Here is a 22,053-nt window from a genome sequence, read left to right on the forward strand (position 1 = left end):
TGGTATACTCGAGGTGCACACAAGACTCCGGTAACGAGAGTTTATTATATCGCCGCGCGACGAAAACGAGACTAAAGATCGCGGCGAGGTGGCGACGGAGACGGCGGCGTCGGCGTCGGAGGCATGAGGAGGCAATTTCGCGAGCATCTCTTCGGTGCTTGTGCCTTACGCTTGTGTATATACGAAGTCTATTTATAGAGTCTCGTAAGTTTAAAAATAACCATGCAAAAAATAATCCTCGAGCGCGTGCAGGATAAATATAGCAGCTCGTATAAAATAGGTACGTATAATGCTGGCACGAGGGTGAGGACACTTTATGCAATAAGTACGTATAGCACACATACACACACAAGAGCCATAGGAGGTACATCACCTTGCCTGCACTCACGTGTGTTTGTGAGTGTGTGTACGATCGCCGAGTGAATTACTCATAAATAGATATGTAATGGCTGCACACGCGGAAAGCAAAAGATGCTCACTCATTTACGTCAATTACAGCCGATAAGAGAGTCGACTTTTCGAATATTACAGTCAAGAGCAGGAGAGAAAAGCGAACGTATAACGGATGGTTTTATAAGCGCGTCTCTCTCTCTCTCTCTCTCTCTCTCTCTCTCTCGGTGGATGAAAAATCCACTCAAATATTCAGCAGCCTCGATACACCTCGTCGTATGCATTTATTTTCACTTTACATACTGCGGCGAATCTCGAATGAGAGTCGACATACCGAGTGGCTTACATAGAGAACCATGGCAAGAAGAAAATGTCTTATGCAAATATGCATGGAATGAGAGAAGATGAAATAGAGGACAGGTTTAAACTGGTAATTATAATTAAGATGTTTCTATGAAAATTATTCTAGGAGTCAAGACTGATATCACGAGAAGTTTGTAAACTCTCTCTCTCTTTCTCTCTCTCTCTCTCTCTCTCTCTCTCTTGGCACGTTATTGCTACTGGCTGCGTAATTTTAACAATAATGTCGAAAAATATTTATAATTTTAATTTTAATGATTATTAAAGTATGAAATTGGGAAAAGTCAAATACACTATGATTTTATAGGGGTGAATAGGGGAGTACAAGGTTTGAAAAGAGCCGACAAAAAAAAATCTCGAGGCACTGCACACCTTGATTGTTCTAGTGAAGTAATTTTACTTTCGCATTCAAGTTGAAGCGCGCCAGGCTCGCCTGGTGTGTGCACGGCTGCGGCGGCGGTGTCAGGCCAATTAAATCGCAAGAAAGTGTAAAGAGAGAAAGAGAAAGAGACAGAGAGATGAGCTTATGGCGAGCGCGTGCGAGGAAAGGAGGTCAAAAAACGAAGCTAATGAGCACACGAGAGAGTTGTGTGTAGTGCGTACGTATTTAATTCGCGAGCGTATAAAATATGCGTGTACGCGTGTGTATTGTTGTTGTTGTTGTTGTCGTTTCCAAGTCACATGCATACGCGTATATACACACGTAGAATACAAACGCAATGAGGTACGAAGGAAAGAAAGAGTGAAAACAGGATCGAGCGAGAACGAGAGGAGGACGGAAACGCTTCGGTGTATAAGGACAATGCCACCAATGAAGTAATGTATTTATATTAATAGCAAAAGGGAGAAAAAACTAGTTTTCCCTCGTGGCTTATGGGATGCAAGCGAGACATCGTTTTCGCTTTATTTTTCGTGTTGCGCACAGATATCAGAAAAGCTGCAGCGTCTCTATATAAGTTCATGCGTGCTGTATTATATGTATATGGCGATGAAAAAAGAATAAAATATAAAGCCTCATTCAGCGGGAGTATTAATATAAATTACGCTCATACATTTCTTCTGCAAATGGCATTGTACCGGAGCGCGCAGTATCTCTCTCTCGCTCTGGGTCTGCTGCTTACTTATAATGCATCGAGTCGCTTGCAGTACTTCGCGCGCGCACACACAACAACCACGAAACATTCAGAGAGAGAGAAAAAGACAGAGAGAGAGAGAGAGAGAGATTCAACCCTGTGTATACGGCACGTAAGCATCTAAAAATAGCTCCTTCTCGCGCTCTCCTCACCTAACAGACCATTAATCCTAACTGGTAAAGCTCCATATAGAAAGCAGAGAGAGAGAGAGAGAGAGAGAGAGAGAAAGAGACAAGAGCAAAAGAGGGCCTCTCTCTGCGCGCAAGCAGTTGCTAAAGGACGCGAAGAAGAAGCAGAACAAGAAGAAGAAGACGAAGCAAGCAAGCAAGCGAGCGAGCAAGGCAAGAAGGAGATAGTATAAGGAGAAGAAGTGGAAAAGAAGGGGGCGATCTCGTAGCGAGGATCTTTCTAGGATACATGAATCAGCATAAGGAGAGAGAGAAAGAGAGGAACGTGTGCGCAAAGAGAGTATATATCTATACCCAAGGCACACAAATGTAAAACAAGAAGCACGACTTTGCGGCCGAGCGCGAGCGAATCTAAATATAAACCGCACGAGACTAGGCGCGACCGAAGGGCGCCTCGTGCCACCCTCGCCACAAGTACAGCAGCAGCTCCTCGCTCGCGATCCTTCTTACTCTCCGGGCTTATATGGCTTTTTACTTTGTGTGTACGTAAGTACGTGCACGTAAATACCTGCGCCTATGTAGCACACCGATTCGTCTCCGTGTATGTATGTGGAGGAGCTTTTTTCGAAGATTAAATATTGAGAGGCACGTGCGCCACGCGCAGCAGCAGCCAATAATGACTTTGTGTTGTAGTGCGCTTGTGTCGCTGCCGTATAGGCAATAACGAGCTAAAACTTGCGAAACTTGAGGGCGGCAAGTAAAGTCGCGCAAGCATAAAGCGGCGAAAGTGCCTACGCACACAGAAATCGAGTCGCATACACGTGCGTGTATTATATAGACACAACGAGGCTTAATCTTTCACGCATTTATATTTATGTGCAACAATAATAAAAGAAAATGTTTCGCGAGAAGCGATGTCTTTACAGTTATGCACACACACACACACACACACATCAATTCCGATACGCGCGCGTGCGGCGCTGTTGAAGAGTAAAAATGTTTACGTTTGTGTGTATTATATTATAAGAGAGCTACTAAGGCCTGACGTGTGCCGAGATTTCATCACACACACACACACACAAACATACAATATTGTCTCTCATTATCATCGAAAACTTATAAAAACACATGGGTTGCACGCGCCGGGCCGCGAGATCATATTGAGACTTTATAATATTATACAGAGAGAGAGAGAGAGAGAGAGAGAGAGAGAGAGAGAGAGAGAGAGAGAGNAGAGAGAGAGAGAGAGAGAGAATGGAAAGTTCGCGAGCCGTGATAAGTGTTTAGCCGAGGCGCAAGCGAGACAGTTGATTTTACGTAACCGATCGAATCTTTCGTTTTTCTTTCTTTCTTTCTCTCCGCTGCCGCTTGAAAAATTCTTCGATGCCGCACGAGCCACCGGCCATTTAGGAATAACAATATTATACATATAAGCTAAAAGACAAAGATCGTAATTAATTAATTATTCGCTTAGTTTCTCGAATCTAAAAGAACGTCGTATAAAAGCTGTGAGTCCTCGTGTGACTTTGTGTGTGTGTGTGTGTGTGTGTGTGTGGATGCATGTGTGTATAAATATACTAGTGCCCGCAGACACAATGAGAAGGAGCGGCTTGCACGGTGGTTTATATGCATTATGGGTCTCTCGTACTTGGCACATATGCTGTCTGCAAATTATCGCGAGCGCGCGGGACACTCTCGCGGGTTCGTTTTCATATTGATACACGTTATCTCAGTGCTAAATTAAGCCACGAGCTTGTCATTGTTGCGTATTTATATATAAAATGTAGCTTGACGACCCACACGGTGCATACAGCATAGCGACGAGCCAGACTGAAAAGTGTGTACATATTTAGTAGAGGAGAGGAAAAATATTTCCTCCGCGACTCAGCTCTCGGAGTCCGTCGAGAGACAGAGAGAAAGAGAGCTTTTAATTAAAGCAGCCGGAGCGAAGTCGGTGAAAAATGTTGCGCGTTGTTTTCGCCGATTAACGCGTGCACAGCGGCTATATTAAACGCACCTGCGCATACACAACACACGGTCACGTGTGTGTCTCGTTAAAAGGCAAGCTTGTATATCTGTTCATGCTGTTGCTGCTGCGGTACAGCACACACGATGCCTCGTCGCCCGCTGCACTCGCACAAACGCAAGGTCAGGGACATGCACAGACACATACACACTTACTACCTCGGCAATGCACATATAGGTACTGGTGCGGGCAATGGACGTGCCGTTAAAGAGGGACGAGGGGGTCGGCGGTCTCTTTCTCTCTCTTTCGATCGTATATACGTATACACGTTGTGTGTTGCGCGCATTATATGCATGCGCACATGCGCGAGCTGCTGCTGCAGCGCAAAAAAGGGGGCGGCAGAGCGCGGAATAAATGTACCATATATCGCGGCACACGGGAGTAAGTATACGTAAACACATACACGCAGTACACGTATGTTTATAGGATATCGCCTACTAATCTCCATCCGTTGTCTACTAGGTTTGTGCCCTGCTGCTGCCTCCACATACTGCATGTATATATGCGCGCATGTATGCATATAAGTAGGGAATTTATCTCGAGCCACCGATCGACCTTCGCTAGCCAACTTACGTGCGGAGACCGGGTCAACGGAACTTTGTCGTAGTCGTCATCGTCGTCGTCGTCGTCGGCGGCGGTGGCGGCGTTCCTCTTTATATTCACCTATCTATCTCTACGTGTTTGTATACACATATAATGTAGCTTATATGCACAATCGCCGCACTTGCATGTAACAAGCCGCAGCAGCAGAAGCAGAAGCGAGGGAAGATTTTTTATTGTACGTGCCTGTATGCTTAACGAGGGTGTGCAGCTCAAGTAGTAGGTAGGTAAAGTCGTAGCAGCAGTAGTAGTAGTTGTTGTTGTACCAGTAGGATAGGTAGCACTGGGTTACTTGGGTTTTTGATTTCGTAAAGATGATAAAAGCTACTATGCGACTTACTGCGTGTATTTATAGGCAGAGATGCACGACCACGACGAACGTGGGCCTCTGTGTGTGTGCGCGCTGCAGCTCACCTGAAACAAATCAAACGATAAAAAACGTTAATTTTAAATCTCGTTCTTTGTTATTGTTGTTTTTATTTTTATTTTTAATTATTATTATTGTATAACGCTGAAACGAAATCTATGTGTAAATCGCTGTAAAGCGAATAGAAGCTAGCGTTCGTGGTTTCATGTACGGCTTTTTATAAAAAAATCTATCGAGATCGACTCGTCCGCTTAAAGCCAAATTGATTTATAGCTTTCGACTCGTATGCATATGTATGTCTTCGAGGCACGTTACTATCGTGCGCGTCGAGATCGATCAATCGATCGAACTCGAGCTTAGCGCACGCGAGATATGTATAAGAAGACAAAAAGACAAAAATTGCGTCAAGCGTAGCCTACATTTTCCATCGCGTGAACTTGCTTATGCGTAGTTAACGCGGGGGGCTTTTCTGTCCTTTCGTCACACAGTGTAATATATAAAATAATAAAATAATGCTAGATATATAATATAAAGGTCTCGACGAGCGAGATAAAGAGACAATGGAACAAATCGATTCATCGCACACACATTTTTTTATACCGATCGTAGTATATCGCACGCGACCTTTCTCTCTCTCTCCCACTAGCGTAGAAAGAGAACTCGATCCTCTTCTTTCGCGACTTTGTTTGAATTATCATAACGCGTTCTTAAACCGTTAGTTTATATGCATTATAATACTCTCAGCGAGAGAAAGAGAGTCTAAAAAAAAAAGTTTTACGACGAAGGTCGATGAGCGCGCCTCAGCGGTATACGTGTCTTTTGTGCTTTTCGAGCCTCTCACAATGAGCCGATTTGTAAAACAAGCGGCACTTAGAGGCAGGCGCGTTTATTTTGCGCATCATTATTTTCGTGAATTATCAATTAAAAATGAAAAAAATGAGAATTAAGCGCGTTTTTCATTAGGGAATGAAAATTTTTTTCCTTGTGTATTTTGGATCGTGTATTATAAGTATACGACACTTGCACGCACTCGTCGCGCGTAATACATGATTGAAGAATTATGACACATTGTTTTTCAGGGCGCACATTATCCTCATTATTTCCGCACATACTAATACGAGACGGCAGTGCCGGTGGCGACGACTCCTCCTAATGGATTAAGCACACACATCGCGTGCGGATTGCGTGCACGCCTCGTCTAATAATACTCTCTGGAAAATGCGCCCAAGTACCTGTACACACATTATATGTATGCACTCGCACAGCTCGAAACCAGACAATGTGTGTATACACGATTAAAAAGTTTAATTCTATGATTTATCGTATTTTTGCTGAACACGCGGCGGCAGATAAAGAAGAGAGAGAAAGGAAGAGGATGAGGATAAAATACGTGTTAATAAAAACAAAAGCTCGAGACAAAGGGGAATGTCGAATTTTTCACACGTTTAATACGCGTGTGTTTCTATTAAATAGCGAAAGAACGAAGTTGCAATATAACGCCGAGTGCAGTTAACGTGAGTGCGGGCGGAAATCAAATCGATCCTAGCACAGTCGACTGCTATCGCAGCTTATATACACGAAGCGAACGTTGGCCTCAGTTCAAAATAATAAAAGCCTCGAGAGTACACGACGCTGTTCGACTATACTATCGAGCGTCTCTTCGTTGTTTTGTGTATGCACTGATAACAACCCGTACTGTATACGTAGTGGTTCTGGCTAGGGAAATAAGCCTCGACATTATACACCACGGGCCAATCGACCTTTCGATTAGCGATGTCGTTTTCGCGGATAAAGTTGCTGATCGCAACGCACGTAAATGCGTGAATATAGCATAATTATACAACGACGGTACAGCACCAGGGCTATATATTCACGCCCGATCGGCACACGTATTATAATACGTCTCTTTTATTTTTTTTATAGAATGCTTCCTCCATAATATAAACTCACACCTCGCGTCCATTTACGCGGAACGTTCGAATCAATCTCTCTGTTCGTGGCGAGCGAGCGCGCGCGGAATTTTACACCTTTATAGTCGTTCGCACGAGATCGCGTGAAATCAATAACCCTTAATTTTTTGAATGCATGCATTTATATCGCGAGCATAAATGCCACGCGTTATATAGCCGTGGCGGCGCGCATGCACTTGCATGCATGGGTGCGCGCAAGGTCACGAGCAGATATAGCGCCGCGCGCTGAACACAGAGAGCCCCTACACTGTAATCATCTCGTTATTACACATACGGGTGCAACATAAAAATGTTACATATAAGCGGTGGAAAGAAAGAAAGAAAAAAAGCGACGAGTGACCATGAAAGTCAGTCGTGGTCTTGGTCTTGGTCGTATATGCCAGCGAGGAAGTATATATGCGAGGGATCGATCGGTAGCAGCGCGAGACGCGCGCCTTATCATCGAGTCGCGCAACGGAAATGCTACTCTGCTACTGGTACCTCTATATACGTTTATACCGTACATACGTGCGTGTACTTGGGGTATACCGCCGCACATATGCCATTTATACAGTATACAGTGCATAGCAGCATATATATATATATACGTGAATCGCATCGCATATACACATGCACGTGTACCGAACGTGATATTTGCAGGGTATGGCTCTCGATGCATATATATATGGAGCACGGAGAGGAGCGAATGATTTATGGAAATCGGCACGCGAACCTATAATACCGTCTGCGTTTATATAGAGCCATTGCCGAGTTTATCGTGGATGCTGCCATTGACTGCGCTTTCAAGAGAGAGAGCTACCAAGTGTGTATAATGCATACATAGACCTAGACGACGTCTACGACGTAGAAATGAACAGCTACGACGTTAGCGACGATGTACTTGAAGGCGTCTTTTGTTTCGTCGCTCCCCATTCTCGTACCGTCGCCGCTTTTCTATATGTACACCGTGCGCAGAGGTTCTAAACGAGCCCGAAATTATAAGGACGTGGATCGAGCCATTGAGCATTCGACGCAGCGGATACATTATATTATACAGAAGTCAATCGATCGGCATGCCACCGCTGCTGCTGCCTGCTGCTGCTGTTATTGCCGCCCATCCCGATTAAATCGAGCGCGACGCGCGAGCATATAATACGACTTTTTTTTTCATTCGACTGTACAGGGTGAAAAAAAGCTCGTGTCAACGAGGAGTGTGCACGCATATATGTATTAGGTACATACACGCTCACATATATAGCAGACCCAACGGCAAAAGTAGCGATGCAGCTCGAAAGCTCAAACACACGCGTTTAATAAATTCAGCTCACGTAGTCTCCGCCGCGCTATATATACCTAGGCTACGTTCTAAAGGCACCTCCTGGGTGTATATGTGTGTGTGTGTGTGTATGCGAGTATGTGTATAGGAATAGAGCGACAGCGTCGGTGGATGTGTGGTGTATTCTCGCTCGCTCGCAGAAGAGAGAGAGAGAGAGAGAGAGAGCGAGCGAACGAGAGAGCCAATTTCACCGCTATAAAGTAACGGTGCGACAACGCCTCTCGTCTCGAACGATAAATATTCAATCGATTGGCACTCGCATTTCTGCGCGCGGCGCAGCTCTCGCACAACACAGCACACATATATAGGAAGAACACGTATTATATGTGTGAGTGTGGATGTGTCGCGTGAGCCCAGTTCCATTGTCTGCGAGACCATCGCTCTCTCTCACTCGCGGCTCATTTGCATGATGTGCGTGCGTGTGTGCGGTACCAAAAGTGACAAAGAGAGAGAGAGAGAGAGAGAGAAGCTCAGCTCTCTCTCTCGCAGTGCAAAGACACAACTTGCATTTCTCGCGCCAGCGAACGAGTGGCTGCTCTGCGATCTCTCTGTCTCTCTCTCTCTTTCTCTCTCTCAGCTCCATTGGCATTATTTATACTTTTTAACGGATCTATTATCATACGTAAAATTGCTTTGTGTGTCCTGCCCAGAGTGATCGAGGCGAAGCCACATGGGTGTGCGATTGATTTTTTTTCCATGTCATTTACTTTCGCGCGCGTATATACTTCATTGGCGGAGGTAACCTTGGCGACAGTCAAGCTCGAGGAATGAAAATCGGTGCATTATCGGACTCTTTAATTATCGACGAGGTACCAAGCTGCAGTCTCTACATCTATATTTAGTTACTTAACCGTATCGTGCAGTTGGGTTTTAAATCTTTTCGAAAGTCTAGTTAATAATTTAGGTCATTTATAAAAGCTCGCCGCACCGCACTTCGAAAGCTTCGCGCTGCGCCGCATCGAAAGTAAAAAACGACGGTGAAGTTTCAGCGTTACGTTATTGCCTTACGCGGTAATTATTCTTTCTGCTCTCTGCGCCGCGCGGCTCGGCTGCTAAAGGGTGAAATGAAGCAACAAAAATACATCGGCATATATAACAATATAAATTTTCTGTTGCACGCGCGCGCATACACCCAAACGGACGAAGAAGAGATTTGATTTACTATCGTTTGAGCCCCCTCGTGCCCTTGAGATCAGGCTCTAAATTGTAAGTGTGTTTTCCATTCGGTACCGAAGATGGAGCGAGAGAGAGAGAGTCCAAGTTACCTTTTGCGCTTTATATAAGTTATTACTTTGAAGTACACGCACGCGAAGTAAAAGAGGGCGAGGGAGAGAGAGCGAACAATAATTTTTACCGGCTAATCTTTTTTTTTCTTCTTCATAACTTCAGACGCGCGCGGTCGAGCTTTATATAATGAAGGACGCACGACCCGTATAACACATACGCGAAGATGTACTCGTGGTTTGAACTTTTTTTTCACTCTCTCGCTCTTTTTCTTTCTTCATGCGTACGAGCTGGCACTGCGGCACTGCACTGCTCTTTGCCCAAGAGATATAAATTTCGAATTTTATTTTTCACAGTACGATCTACGTGAAGTTTTTAAAAGTAAAAAATGGACAATTGCAATTATAGCCGAGCGATAATTGAATAGCTCGAGGCATGCAAAATAATAAAAGAAAGAGAGATAAGGAAAGGAGGCGCAACTCATTGTATCGATATACTCGTGCGTGCGCAAGTTCATGTATTCTTTTGTAATTGTATACACGAAAGCGGCGACATAATTTACTTCATCGGTTGTTCATTAAATTCTTGCCTATAATACGGAAGATTAGGATGGAATTTCTTTTTGTTGCAACTGTCGTGCAATAATTTACCTTTTTCTCGACTTGCAAGCATTATCAACGCTAAGTTGCTTCGTGTGCATGCAGTAAATACGAGTAGAAAGACCTTGAATAATATAGCCGCACTCATAAACGGCGCGCTAACACCACCACCGTCAGCTCCACTCCACCATTGCGCCAGCAGCAGCAGCCGACGAGCCTTTTTCCCTTTTCTCGCGCGCACGGCATTGCGGCGGACGCGCGGAGCTTTTTCCTGTTTCCGCAACTACCCGCACTATTGGCTGCGTTCGTGTGTGTCTGCGTGTGTGTGTATAAAGATCTATGTGCTGTGCGCCGAGTGTAAGTACGTATACTTGCCGCGCAGCATCTATCTTCTTTTGTTGGCTTATAATTGCGACGTTGCGACGAGCTCAGCGCGCGCGATATATTTATATACGTGTGGCAGGAAAAAGCCTATGCCTTGTCGTCGCTTTTTCGTCGCGTTCTCTAGCCCGCGCGTATAAGAAAAATGTTTTTCCTTTTTTTCCACCTTTTTTGCCAGCTATATGGCGTTTATCTCTGTCTTTCTCTGTCTCTCTCGCTCGCTCGCACTTTCAGCAGTGGGTATATATATGTGTGCCGCTGCGCGTACTCATGCTCTCTTTCCCTCCCTCTGGCTCGTTTTCCTCTTTGCGGCCAATTAAAGAATTATGCGAGCGAAGAGAGAACCGCAGCTGTTATTTAAACGGATTATATGGGAATTATATCACGCGTAGACCTCGCTCTCGCAGGCTGCGCGCAGGTGAACGCAGGAATTTGATGAGCGTATGCGTGTGTGCACGTGTGTGTATTTGCGTCCCTTTTTTTCATTTTCATCATGTGCGTACCTATATATCGCTCGCACCGTTGCGCACGCGAGAACGACCGCGAGGATCGAGCTGCGAGCTGTGAAAATTTCAAGTAAAATTTCAACCGGTTTTTATACATTAAACGCGTAAGTATTCTATCCTCGCGTATACTGTGCGCTGCGCATCGTGATTATCACATTTTCAATTTTCACTTCATCCTCCGTCTCCCTTTTCTGCGGAGCCTCGGAAATAACATTATATACTATATACTGCAATAATAATTACGCCATCGTGGCCACTGCTGCTGTTGCTTGTGATTACACTGTAAAAACAACGAGTCGCGTCGCTCATGGGATCGCCACGCAACAATTGCGACGCATGACTCTGCGAGTAAAATTAGATGAAATTTTGCCGTCATTGCCTGCTATATAGAGTGCGTGTGTTGTGCTCGAGTCAGCAGAAACTTCTCAATCTCGATGACTTTGTATGGCGGTCAAAATTACATGTTTTCGAGTGTGTGTCCGAGTGTGCGTATGTGTCGGGAGCCATGAGCATTGTTTTCTCTAGCTCGGAAAAGCTATGGTACTTGTACCTTTCGGACGTATATCCGCGAAGGTTCCACTGGCTTGAACTGTGTGCTACCGGGACCCCCATGCCCGAGAGCAGCCCGACGTCGCAGCACATATATTTTACAGCGGGCTCAAGCGGCGTAACGACGACGAGGATGCCGAGCCGAAAATCGCCGAGCGTAGCGGCGACATTAACATGCATGTTGTCGGACGGAATGAATGCAAGATCGCGAGGAGAAAAAAAAAGTGAGCACCGCTGCCGCCTTTTTTTTGTAGTTGCTTACTTCAGCTACTCCGTTCCACGTCACGTCGTCGGCTAATTTTCATGTGTCAAAAAATTGCCGACAGATAGAATGCACAAGTGCAGCAGCAGCAATAACAACAGCTGTCGCTGACAAATCTCCTCGAATGATTTTTCACGACGAGTTTGTAAATTAAGCCGCGCGAAATACCGATGAGCTTGTATTTTGTATACTGTATACGCACGGTAGAGGAAAAAAAGCTCTCTTTGACGCGCGTATATATATTCCGTGGCCAGATTAATCGCTTCGATCTCGACCTTCGCCCGAGCTCTCTGTGCGCAGATATGAATAATGCATAAACGTATATAACATACACACACACACACACAGATACATACAGGATCAGCGCGGCACAGAAAAAAGAGTTAGCCCACTCCCTTGCCATATCCTCGTATTTACTTTTTAATTGGTCCGTACGTATAAACACGATAGAAGAAAAAGCCGGTATTATACGTGCGGTTGCCAGAGACATTGGGATATGCGCGTGTATACCTATCTGCGTGCAGTCGCGCGAGCGTATATGTATCGCGACACAAAAAAGGCATCAGACAGTAGCTAGCTATATGCCTCTGCCTGCCTGACTGCCTGCTATCGCTGCCAAAAAAGTCGACGCCTATTGCACATATGGCATACGCCGCGTGTGCAGCCGCCGCCGCCGCCGCACAGGGGGAGAAAAACTATACCCAACTTCTCGCATGGGAATTGTGAAAAGCTGCTTCTCTCTCTCTTCCTTTTACTTTTTTTCCTGGCACACGGCATGAGCAGCAACAGCAGCAGCAGCCACACACTTATACGTACAAGTAGTGGGAGAGCACGTTTGATCAGACTCGAAACTTTTTTTTAATCCCCCTACGAATTTATAGCTTGTTTTTTTTTTCAAGTGCCCGAATGGTTTTTGACTCGAGGCACGCCTGCGCAATGAAGAGCCAGCTAAGGTTGCAAATTTTCAATATTTCGTCACTATAAAATTATCGAGACACTTGCGGGGCTTTCGCACGCGCCGCGTTCGTCATTATTATATCGAGTGACTCGACCAGTCCGTCGTGTCAGCGAGTCCGTTTCGTCGTGCGTACATATAATATCGAACGAATACAATATTATACCGCTGAAAATCGTATCACGTCCCAGCACGCAGAGGCAGGCGCGATTTATAATATCCTGCCGCTCATGCTTATAAGCGGCTCGTCGTCCTCCGCGTATTCCACGTGCATTCTTAAGTATCATCGGTTTCGAGTCGAGTCGTCAACCGGAAACCTTATTATTCGATACGTATTCGAGTGCTGTATCATTATATGGGAGGTACGACTTTCGAATGTGCCCCGCTCGAGCGCGTGCGACAAAAGGTCACTAGCTCCTATATAATATATGTTTAAATCCATACGATATATATATATATAGGCAGTAGTCCGTATATGTGTGTACACGGCTTCGATTAAAGAGAGTATAAGAGAGAGAGAGGGAGAGGCACACCACACCGTTACCATGCAAAAACTCGGCCGGATAATCGCGCTCACGCGGCGGCGGCGTCGGCAGCCCGCGCGCGGGGCGACTAACGGCACGTTTAATGAGACAGGTCTATTCCACTCGCACATACACACACACACACACACACACACACACACACACTGATTCGCATTTGCGATTCGCGCCGTCGTATTTCCGTATTATGTTTATAATAGAGAGAGAGAGAAAAGGTGATAATAAAATTAGCTATCGTATGTATGCACGCATATATAATATAATCCGTAGCTGCAGTGCAAGAATGAGAAGATACATGACGCGTTTAATTAATATTTTTCGCTCACAACACATGTATCAGCTGAATTTCTTTTTTTTTTTACTACGTATTGTCTGTTGCACGTTTTGGCAATAACACAGGACCATGTATACGTATAATCGCGCGAAAGTCAAAAAGTTCGCCCTATAGTCCGGAGAGCGAGTAAATATAAGCTTTGCCTGTACAGAAGTGTGCGTGCAGGTATGGTAGTAGTAGCTGTCTGCCACGGGCTTGGCTAATGAAGGCAGAAGCGGCGGCGTATTGTTTGGCGAGCGTGACTTTGAAGCTTTATATTACATAGACACACGTACATATACACCTATGTATATGCTGCTGCTGCTGCTGCTGCTGCTGCTGCTGCTGCTGCTGTATTTCATATGGCTGAAGGCAATGTACGTGTGAGCGTGTGTCTATGAATGTTGTCTGTGTGCCGGGCGGCGCGCGAGTATATGAATGAAGATGTTTGTACAAGAACGGACCATAAACATGGTGCGGTGGTTAGTGGCAGACGACTATAATATAACGTCAGGCTGCCGGAAGAATATGGCAGCGCGCAAGAAAGCTTATTATATATATACACATTTACGTCCAGGCATACATGTGAATTGTGTATAATGTCTAGCGCTCCGTGTGCCACCGAGAGAACCGAAGAGGAGCTTTATTAGACGACTCGTGGCGTGCGTGTGTTTGTGTCTGTGTGTGTGTACCTGCACACTTCCTACTACAATACAGGCGCAGAAATTGTCGTATACAGGACTTTATGATTGCGCGTTTGTGCGGAGAGTCAAGAGAGGGAGAGAAGAAAAAAGAAAAGAAACAAAACAAATGAAGGGGGAAGAAAAATTAATTACTCACTCGGGCTGACTAAAAAATAGGAGAGACCTAAGGATGTATATAATGTCAGTTACGTACGTAATATACGTATAAATAACGAGCGCTTGGCGCGAAACACCTCGTATATCATCGAGGATGGATGCTGCTACAGCCGCCGTTGCGATCGCGCTGAAAATGGCAAAGCGATAAATATAAAAGCCTATAGATATTTATGCCCTAGCAGCCATCTATACCAACGAGATCTTGACTGTTCCCTACGTACGTGTATGTAAGTGTGTGTAAGTATTATATATACATATATATTTATATCGTTTCTAACCGATCGATAAAACGCGCGTATACACACTCACACACGCTGTATAGATATAGATGGGTAGCTCACGAGAGAGCTCCGGAAATGTGTCGTCGACGAGCAGCGAGAGATGCGCCGATTCAAAAGAGCTTAACGGCGTTTTAAATAGCGAGTGCGGATTTCAATGGTTCTGTGTGTGTGCGAGTGCACTACAGCGACGAGATGCTCTCGTCAAAGGCTGCTGCACACACATAACACACAGCAGCAGAAGCAGAAGAAGTAGAGATTTCTGCCGTGCTTAAACGTGAAAAAGCGAACCGATTCCGTCGCTTGGCGTCTACGTGGTATTTTGAATTTTCCACTGGCGCACATAATGAGGTCTATATATATGTAGTAGCACTGCAGTGCAGATGAAACCCGTATTATACGTTTCCACAAAAGTGAATAGGTGTGAAAACACTAGAAATCGATGCTGTGTATCAACGAGCGTGACGATTTGCTCTCTATTCATTTTTCCCGCGCGCGCGCGCGAAAGAAAGGCAAAACAAAATCGGTACATAGAACCGTCAGCTTTGATTAACGATGTACACGTGTGTATGCACGAGTGTATATAAGTGTAACTAGTACATATTATATGAATGTGTATAACATCAGGTGTCTGTTGGCAATATAAAAGTGAAAAATTGTAAGAACAAATAACAATGGTTTGTTTGCTAGTTTCTTTCTCTCTCTATCTATGTCTAGTTCTGGAAGTGAAGAAGGATTATACGAGCGCGGGCACTAGACGGGCATGCATATTAGCATTTTGTAGTGGTTCGGCAGCAGCAGCAGTAGTAGCAATAGCAACATCAACATCGGCTGCAACTGTTTATACGCATATAGGACCGTGCTTTTAATGAAACAACGCGCGCAGTAGCTGTATGGTATATGACAGTCGAGATTATCCGTTGCACTATACTCGTCGTATAATTCCCAACTCTAAAAACATGAATATGAACATGGAGGCCATAAACGAGCAACAGTAGGTAGCGTTTACAACTGGGAGAGCGAAAGAGAGAGACGAGATACACACACTCGATGAGTGCGACGACGACGACGACTATACGATGTCTATAAGTATGCGTATATACACACATACAAACAACATAAAGGTCATGTTCACACGAGAGAGAAAGAGAGAGAGAGAGAGAGAGATTCTATGCACTGCAGTATGTGTCTTATTAATTCTTCTAATTCTTATTAATATTAATGTGGCAGCGCTGAACGAGGCGAGGGAGTAGCGCGTGCACGAAGAGAGGAGAGAAAGACAGAGAGAAATTCTGATGCGTACCTAGCGCATATAAATACGTGTACGTGCGCTGCTTCCACTGCACCTCGTAAATAATCCAATTGTTTAAGCGCATATACTTATCGACGCGGTCGAGCCTCCGGTACAGTTGTAAAAACATACTAAATAATATAGAATGGAAATAGTTCAAATATAATTTGAAATAATAGAATTTTTATGTTCTTAAATTTTGAAGTAGTCAATTAGTCTCGCGTGAGTCCCATTTAAAATAACGTAATAAAGGGACACATTTTGAAGATAATGTCGCACAAACCGAATTTTCTCAAAATATTTTGAATTAGGAGATGCTTCACTCTCAATTTAACCCTTTTTTCTAATTATGATATTAAAAATTTTTTCAATTTTAAATATTAATTAAAACCCTAGAATAGAAACCCTTTTAATGCGTGTTGTTGTAAGTATTCTCTTCGACGTTGGTTAAAAACCTCGTCGTTATCTAGCGAAACATTAAAAGATTAATACTTAACTTACAGCTATATGGCGTGTGTCTGAATTTCAAAACTACAAGAAAAAAAGCAAAGTCATAGCAATAAGTAAGAGTTAATTACTAAAAAAATTGGCTCGTTGCATGTGTTTTCTCGTTCACTTTATCAGTCTTTTCATTAAAAAAAAATGAAACTATAAAATAATTCGAATCATCACATAACTCAAATTCGAATATCGATCCCCAAAACTTCGAATAATAAGATTTTTCACTGTATACCCGTTCTAGCTTATATTCACGAGATTTATCATTAGAAAAGGGTCTAATTAATTATCGACGTTCGACTAAACGTATGACGAATGAAATACATTCCAAATACTCGGCTACAAAGTCATAGAATACGAAGAGAGAGCAAAAAAAATTGACAAACGTCACCCATTCAACGCATCGGCCCAATTTCCGAATGGCAAGGAGGCAAAACTAGACTATAATGACAGCAGCTTACACAGCACAAGTTCGAGCGCCGCATCGATCTAATTACACACACACATTGCGCGCGTTCATATGTACATAAATACGTGTATCTGTCGTCCATATGGATTTGCGCCTCGGCTTTTCGTATAGCGTAACACGCACGACTAACGGTAAGCTACACATGAATCTTGTATATATATTTATACACACACACACACACACACACACACACACACACACACAACACACATACACATATACCCAATTCGAAATAGGTATACGGCAAAAGCTGCGATCGAGAGTTTCGTGCACGCGCGCACAAAATCATGGCATATCGCAACAGCAGAAACAGTAGCACGAGTATAGCTACAGCTTAAGCTCGTGTGTGCGCGCACACGCGCCCTATTCAGCACACATGTATGAATGTATGGCATATAAATGATAAGCGGCATATGATACGACGGGCATGCAACATCTTCTAGCAGCGCAGAATCGACCATGTATGTGTGCGTGTGTGTGGATGCGTGTGAGTTAAACACACCATCACGACACATTCGCTGAATGGATCGCGCGGCTCTCTTTCTCGCACGCGCGTGCACCGATGCACGGATGCAGCCGCCTCGTTATCGGGGCCATTATCGATATGCGCGCGGCTTGTACACATACATACACAGACACGCACACACAAAGTACGTTTTTCAGTACGTATGTATGCTACGTATGTGTACACACAGCAATGCTCCGTTAGCCTCAATAAAGATGGATCTGTGCGCACCTGGTAATGCTAAGTACTACGCCCTTTTACGTCTGTTATAGCTCTTGGAGTATACGTATCTACACCGACACTTATATATACCTACATGCAGGTACGGATGCGCGTCTTACGATGCCTATGTGTGCTTGTAAGTGTACCTATACGCGTGTGTTTAGCCGAGAAAACCGACGTCTTTCCTAAGAGGCGGACGCGCGCGCAGGTAGTAACTGCCACTCGTCACACGACTCGCCGGTAAACGGCTCTCTATAGGCCTTTTCTCCTCTCCCTCTCTCTCTCTCGTTCTGGCTTAATGCGCACCTACATCGCGCGCCGATATTGTGTACATTTAATACTGCACACAGGCCGCAACTGCAGCAGAATCAGCTCGGGTACGTGTACACATTCGCGGCGTGGCGGGATCATTCTAGTTAATGCGTATTTCGTGTCGCTTTCGAAAAGAGCTAGGAAAAGTCAGCACGCGATAATACGTGAGCGCGATTGACTTTTGTAAATTCGTACGGTATGAGCAGCAGCAGCGCCGCAGTGTTCGGAGCATCGTCGCGCTGTCACAAGTAGAAAATACCCGATCTAGTCAGACAGCTCGCGGCTCAGCAGCAGCGCTCTCAGCTGCTCACTACTGTATATAGAAAATTGTCCTCGTTAATTCACGCATCTATGTATGAGCTTTAAATGAGCCGTGTATGTGTAAACGAGTTCTATGTGGCTATACGAGTATTGCCGTCCACGCACCGAGTGAAAAGCGAAACGGCCGTACCCACTATACAACTGCTTGGACCGACTGCAAGCCTAGCGTGGATGGATGCCTCAAACGACATGCGCGCGCGGCTTTAATAGTCGCGTGCGGGCGGACGATAGCTCGACTAGAGAGCCGCGACTGTTTATAAGTCATTGACGGTGCAGTAACCATTATATACGTGTTTGCTCGCTCAACAACTCTCCATGAGAGCTGTGGCTATTAAAGAAAAAAAAGAAAAAAAAGAAAAGAGAAAAGCGAACCTGTAGCGCGCACCGAGTGCAGATGAGAAAATACGCGCGACCGCTGAATTTTGCCTTTTACGCCGCGGCTGCGTGGTGTGTAGTATCCGGCGAAGGAGGTCGCTGAAAACGAAACCGCGAAGAGACTCTGGCGCAGCAGCAGCAGCAGTAGGAGTACCTAATAGTACAGATAGTAGCTAGCTAGCCAAGTTGTGTGCTCATATACCACCGGCGTCGTTCACAGAGGCAGCATGCAGCGACCAACTTGGAAATCCCAAGAAGGAACTCTCGAGGCGTGCTGCTCGGCGCGCAAGAGTATCGTATAATGCCACACTATATGGAGTTGGCGTCGTCGCGTCGTCCGCCGATAGAGATGCATCGAGCTGCGACGCGATAACAGCCGTGTGTGTGTGTGTGTGTGTGTGTGCACTTGCACTTATTATAATATTTTTCGGTTAACTATCTGGCGTACGTACACGAGCAATACGCCGAACTGCAGAGTTGGACGATGCGTACGCGCGTATATTACGTACGCCGCATCGTCGCGAGTGCACTGCAGGAGAAAAATCATATATTATTGTGGCTCGAGAGAGAGCGAGGATTTTTCAAAATAAAATAAGAGTCCAGCACCTGGTTCATGAGAGAGAGAGAGAGAGAGAGAGAGAGAGAGAGAGAGAGAGAGAGAGAGAGAGAGAGCGTGATGCGACATATAAACACACCGAATGTATCTCTATTTCGTCGCAGAAAGACTATTACGGTTGAGTCTCTCTCTCTCTCTCTTTCTCTCTTGTCCTATCTCTTGCGGCCTTTTATATCCTATCTCATGTACACACACACACACACACACACACACACACACACTTACCCGTGCACGTATATAAATGCCCTTTTCCGTGCCTTCTTTCGTTCCTTTTTTCCCTTTTTTTCTTTTTTTTCGTCACGTTGCAGTACCTCTACTGCAAAGAACGAGAGAGAAAGAGAGAGAGCTTCGTGCTATGGCTACAGCAGCTTCTTCTTTGTCGTATAACACACTGCTACTGCAAGGATACTCTTTGCTATTTATCTTTATCTTTTTATACTCTCTGACCTTATACTACTGCTGCTGCTGCTACTGACGCTACTACGAGCCCTTACAGTTCTTTTACTTATATACACACTGCGAGCTCTATCTACCTCCGTGTGTATTTGTGTGTGCGTGTGTCTGCGTCTCTGGCCATGCAGCAGTGTATTACCTCGTTCTTTTCTGTCATATACATACACACACACTACTCGAGCGCGCAAAGCATTATAAAACGTGTCCTTTTCTCTCTTTGTGATTCATTCGTTACTCTATCATCTTTATATATACCTACTACTATATACGCTGTGTTTTTTCTTCTTACCCATACAAATACATAAGCGCGCGGGTGCAAGTGCACTTGTGCACTTGTATATAAGCGTTCATATTGAAAGAAAATATGAGCGCGCGCGAGGATCATTTCTCTCCCTCGCTCGCGCGCTCTCTTTTTGAATTATCATTATTTATATAAAGGGTACAGGGCTCGTGCTCTACTGTAGCTATGTATACGTACATGCATTGTGCATAGATATTGGATGCAAAAAAAATCTATCATCTTTATACATTGAAAATATATCTCGGGAGTAAATAAGCTACTGCGCAAAAAATGATTTTTTACTTTTGAATAGGCGAATAAGTTACAATACCCACGCGCCCGCACGTATCGAGCTGGTATAGCAATCATTGGACTTTTATATACATACGAACGTGGGCTGCGTAAGTAAAGTCCCTCTTTTACACGTGCAGAGCTGGCGTACAGTAGTGGCTCGCCGCGTTGTCGTTGTTTCGTTCCTTTTATTTTTTTTTTGCAACATCGAACGAAAAATAAAATAGTGTATAGAGTAGGCAACAACAACAGCCGCGGCAGCAGGAGTAGCAGGAGCAGAAGCGTACAAGTAAAAAGGAACGAAAATAAAAGTCTCTATACTTATATAAAGAAAGGCATGAGCAGCCCAAGCACATAGTCTCTTTCTTTCTCTCTCTCTCTCTTTTTCTTAGCGATGGCTTGCATATACATAAGGCCCCTTCGCGTATACACTGCAGTGTGTATAGCAGCAGCAGCTAGCCTCGTCCACCGCCGCCACCGCAGCTGCTGCCGGTTATCTCGGCTCGGCTCGGCCGAACTCGGGCTTCGCAGCTATATAAGAGCTGCAGCGAGCTAGCAGCTAGCTCTTATATATATAAGCTGTATGCAGCCGCTGCTGCTGCTGCACGTATACACATTATACGTTTATATAGGTATAGCATAAACGCACCATGCAGCGCAGTATATATAAGTTTCCGACCTTGAACGAGCCCCGTACGGGGCTCTATGCCACTGACACGGACCAAGGACGCCGTGCGCGCCGCTCTCTTTCTCTCTCTCTCTCTCTCTCTCTCTCTCTCTCGCTCTCTCTCTCTCTCTCTCTACTCCGTGCGCGTGTTATGTACTGAATGTACCTAGCTGCAACTGCAGCAGCAGCAGTAGCAGTAGTAGTAGCTGCGTAGCAGTGGTAACCCGTGTGCAAATAAAAAAAACACGCACCAAAATGCGCTACTCGCGTGCGAAATTCGATTGACTGTCTGTGTGTGTGTGCGTGTTATACGCCGGATTCAAATGAGCGCATAATGCGTAGCGTAGGATTTCGAGTCAAAAGAAGATTCGAAGGAATGAAATTGGATTAGAAGGCCGAGAGCTGGAGCACGTACACGTATACTTGAATAATTCAAACAACAGCAGCCATGGACTTGGTAAAGCTGACTTTGTAAGCCTTGCGCGACTACGGGGGGCTGTTGAATGTTTCACCAGGAGCTTTTACGTACCTACGCTCGCGTTTACACGCACACATACGTTGATAAGCTCAGGCGCACAAAAGTACAAAGTAACGCGAGGATATATGCGTAATTTTTTGCTTCTGCCCTGACGCGCGGCAGCACTAAATATTCTCTTATATACTTTCGGCAATTTGCAGCTCGAGACAATTCCACATGAGCGAACGCGTGCAAATTAGTCGGTATTATACGATAGTCCCTATGGAGCAACATTAAGCTCGCCTTCCGCCACAGCAGCAACAGCAGCAGCAGCAGAAGCAGTGCTCACGCACACGCGGGCGTATACGCAGTCATTATAACGGAAGCTCCCCGTCGAGAGGAGAAGAAGAAGACGAAGAAGAAGAGATACATCCACTGCCACACGGCACAGGGAGAGAAAGAGAGATGAGCCGCATGTATATAGATGCGGACGAGGAACACGAATGGCTGTATATGATTTCGATAAAATTGCAATAAC

The 22,053-nt window shown here is 44.9% G+C and overlaps 1 protein-coding gene across 2 annotated transcripts in view; it reads right to left on the reverse strand.

Annotated features, from left to right (window-relative positions):
• LOC106652201 overlaps positions 1 to 22,053 on the reverse strand; it is a 79,153-nt gene that overhangs the window by 45,738 nt on the left and 11,362 nt on the right. For both annotated transcript variants that reach the window (XM_014371007.2, XM_023461042.1), the window contains exon 3: positions 4,978 to 5,051. The gene's annotated coding sequence lies outside the window, so the exon portion shown is untranslated. The remainder of the gene's footprint in view (positions 1 to 4,977; positions 5,052 to 22,053) is intronic.

This window comes from Trichogramma pretiosum, unplaced genomic scaffold, assembly GCF_000599845.2.
Source record: "Trichogramma pretiosum strain Unisexual culture from Peru unplaced genomic scaffold, Tpre_2.0 scaffold18, whole genome shotgun sequence".
Lineage (NCBI taxonomy): Eukaryota > Metazoa > Arthropoda > Insecta > Hymenoptera > Trichogrammatidae > Trichogramma > Trichogramma pretiosum.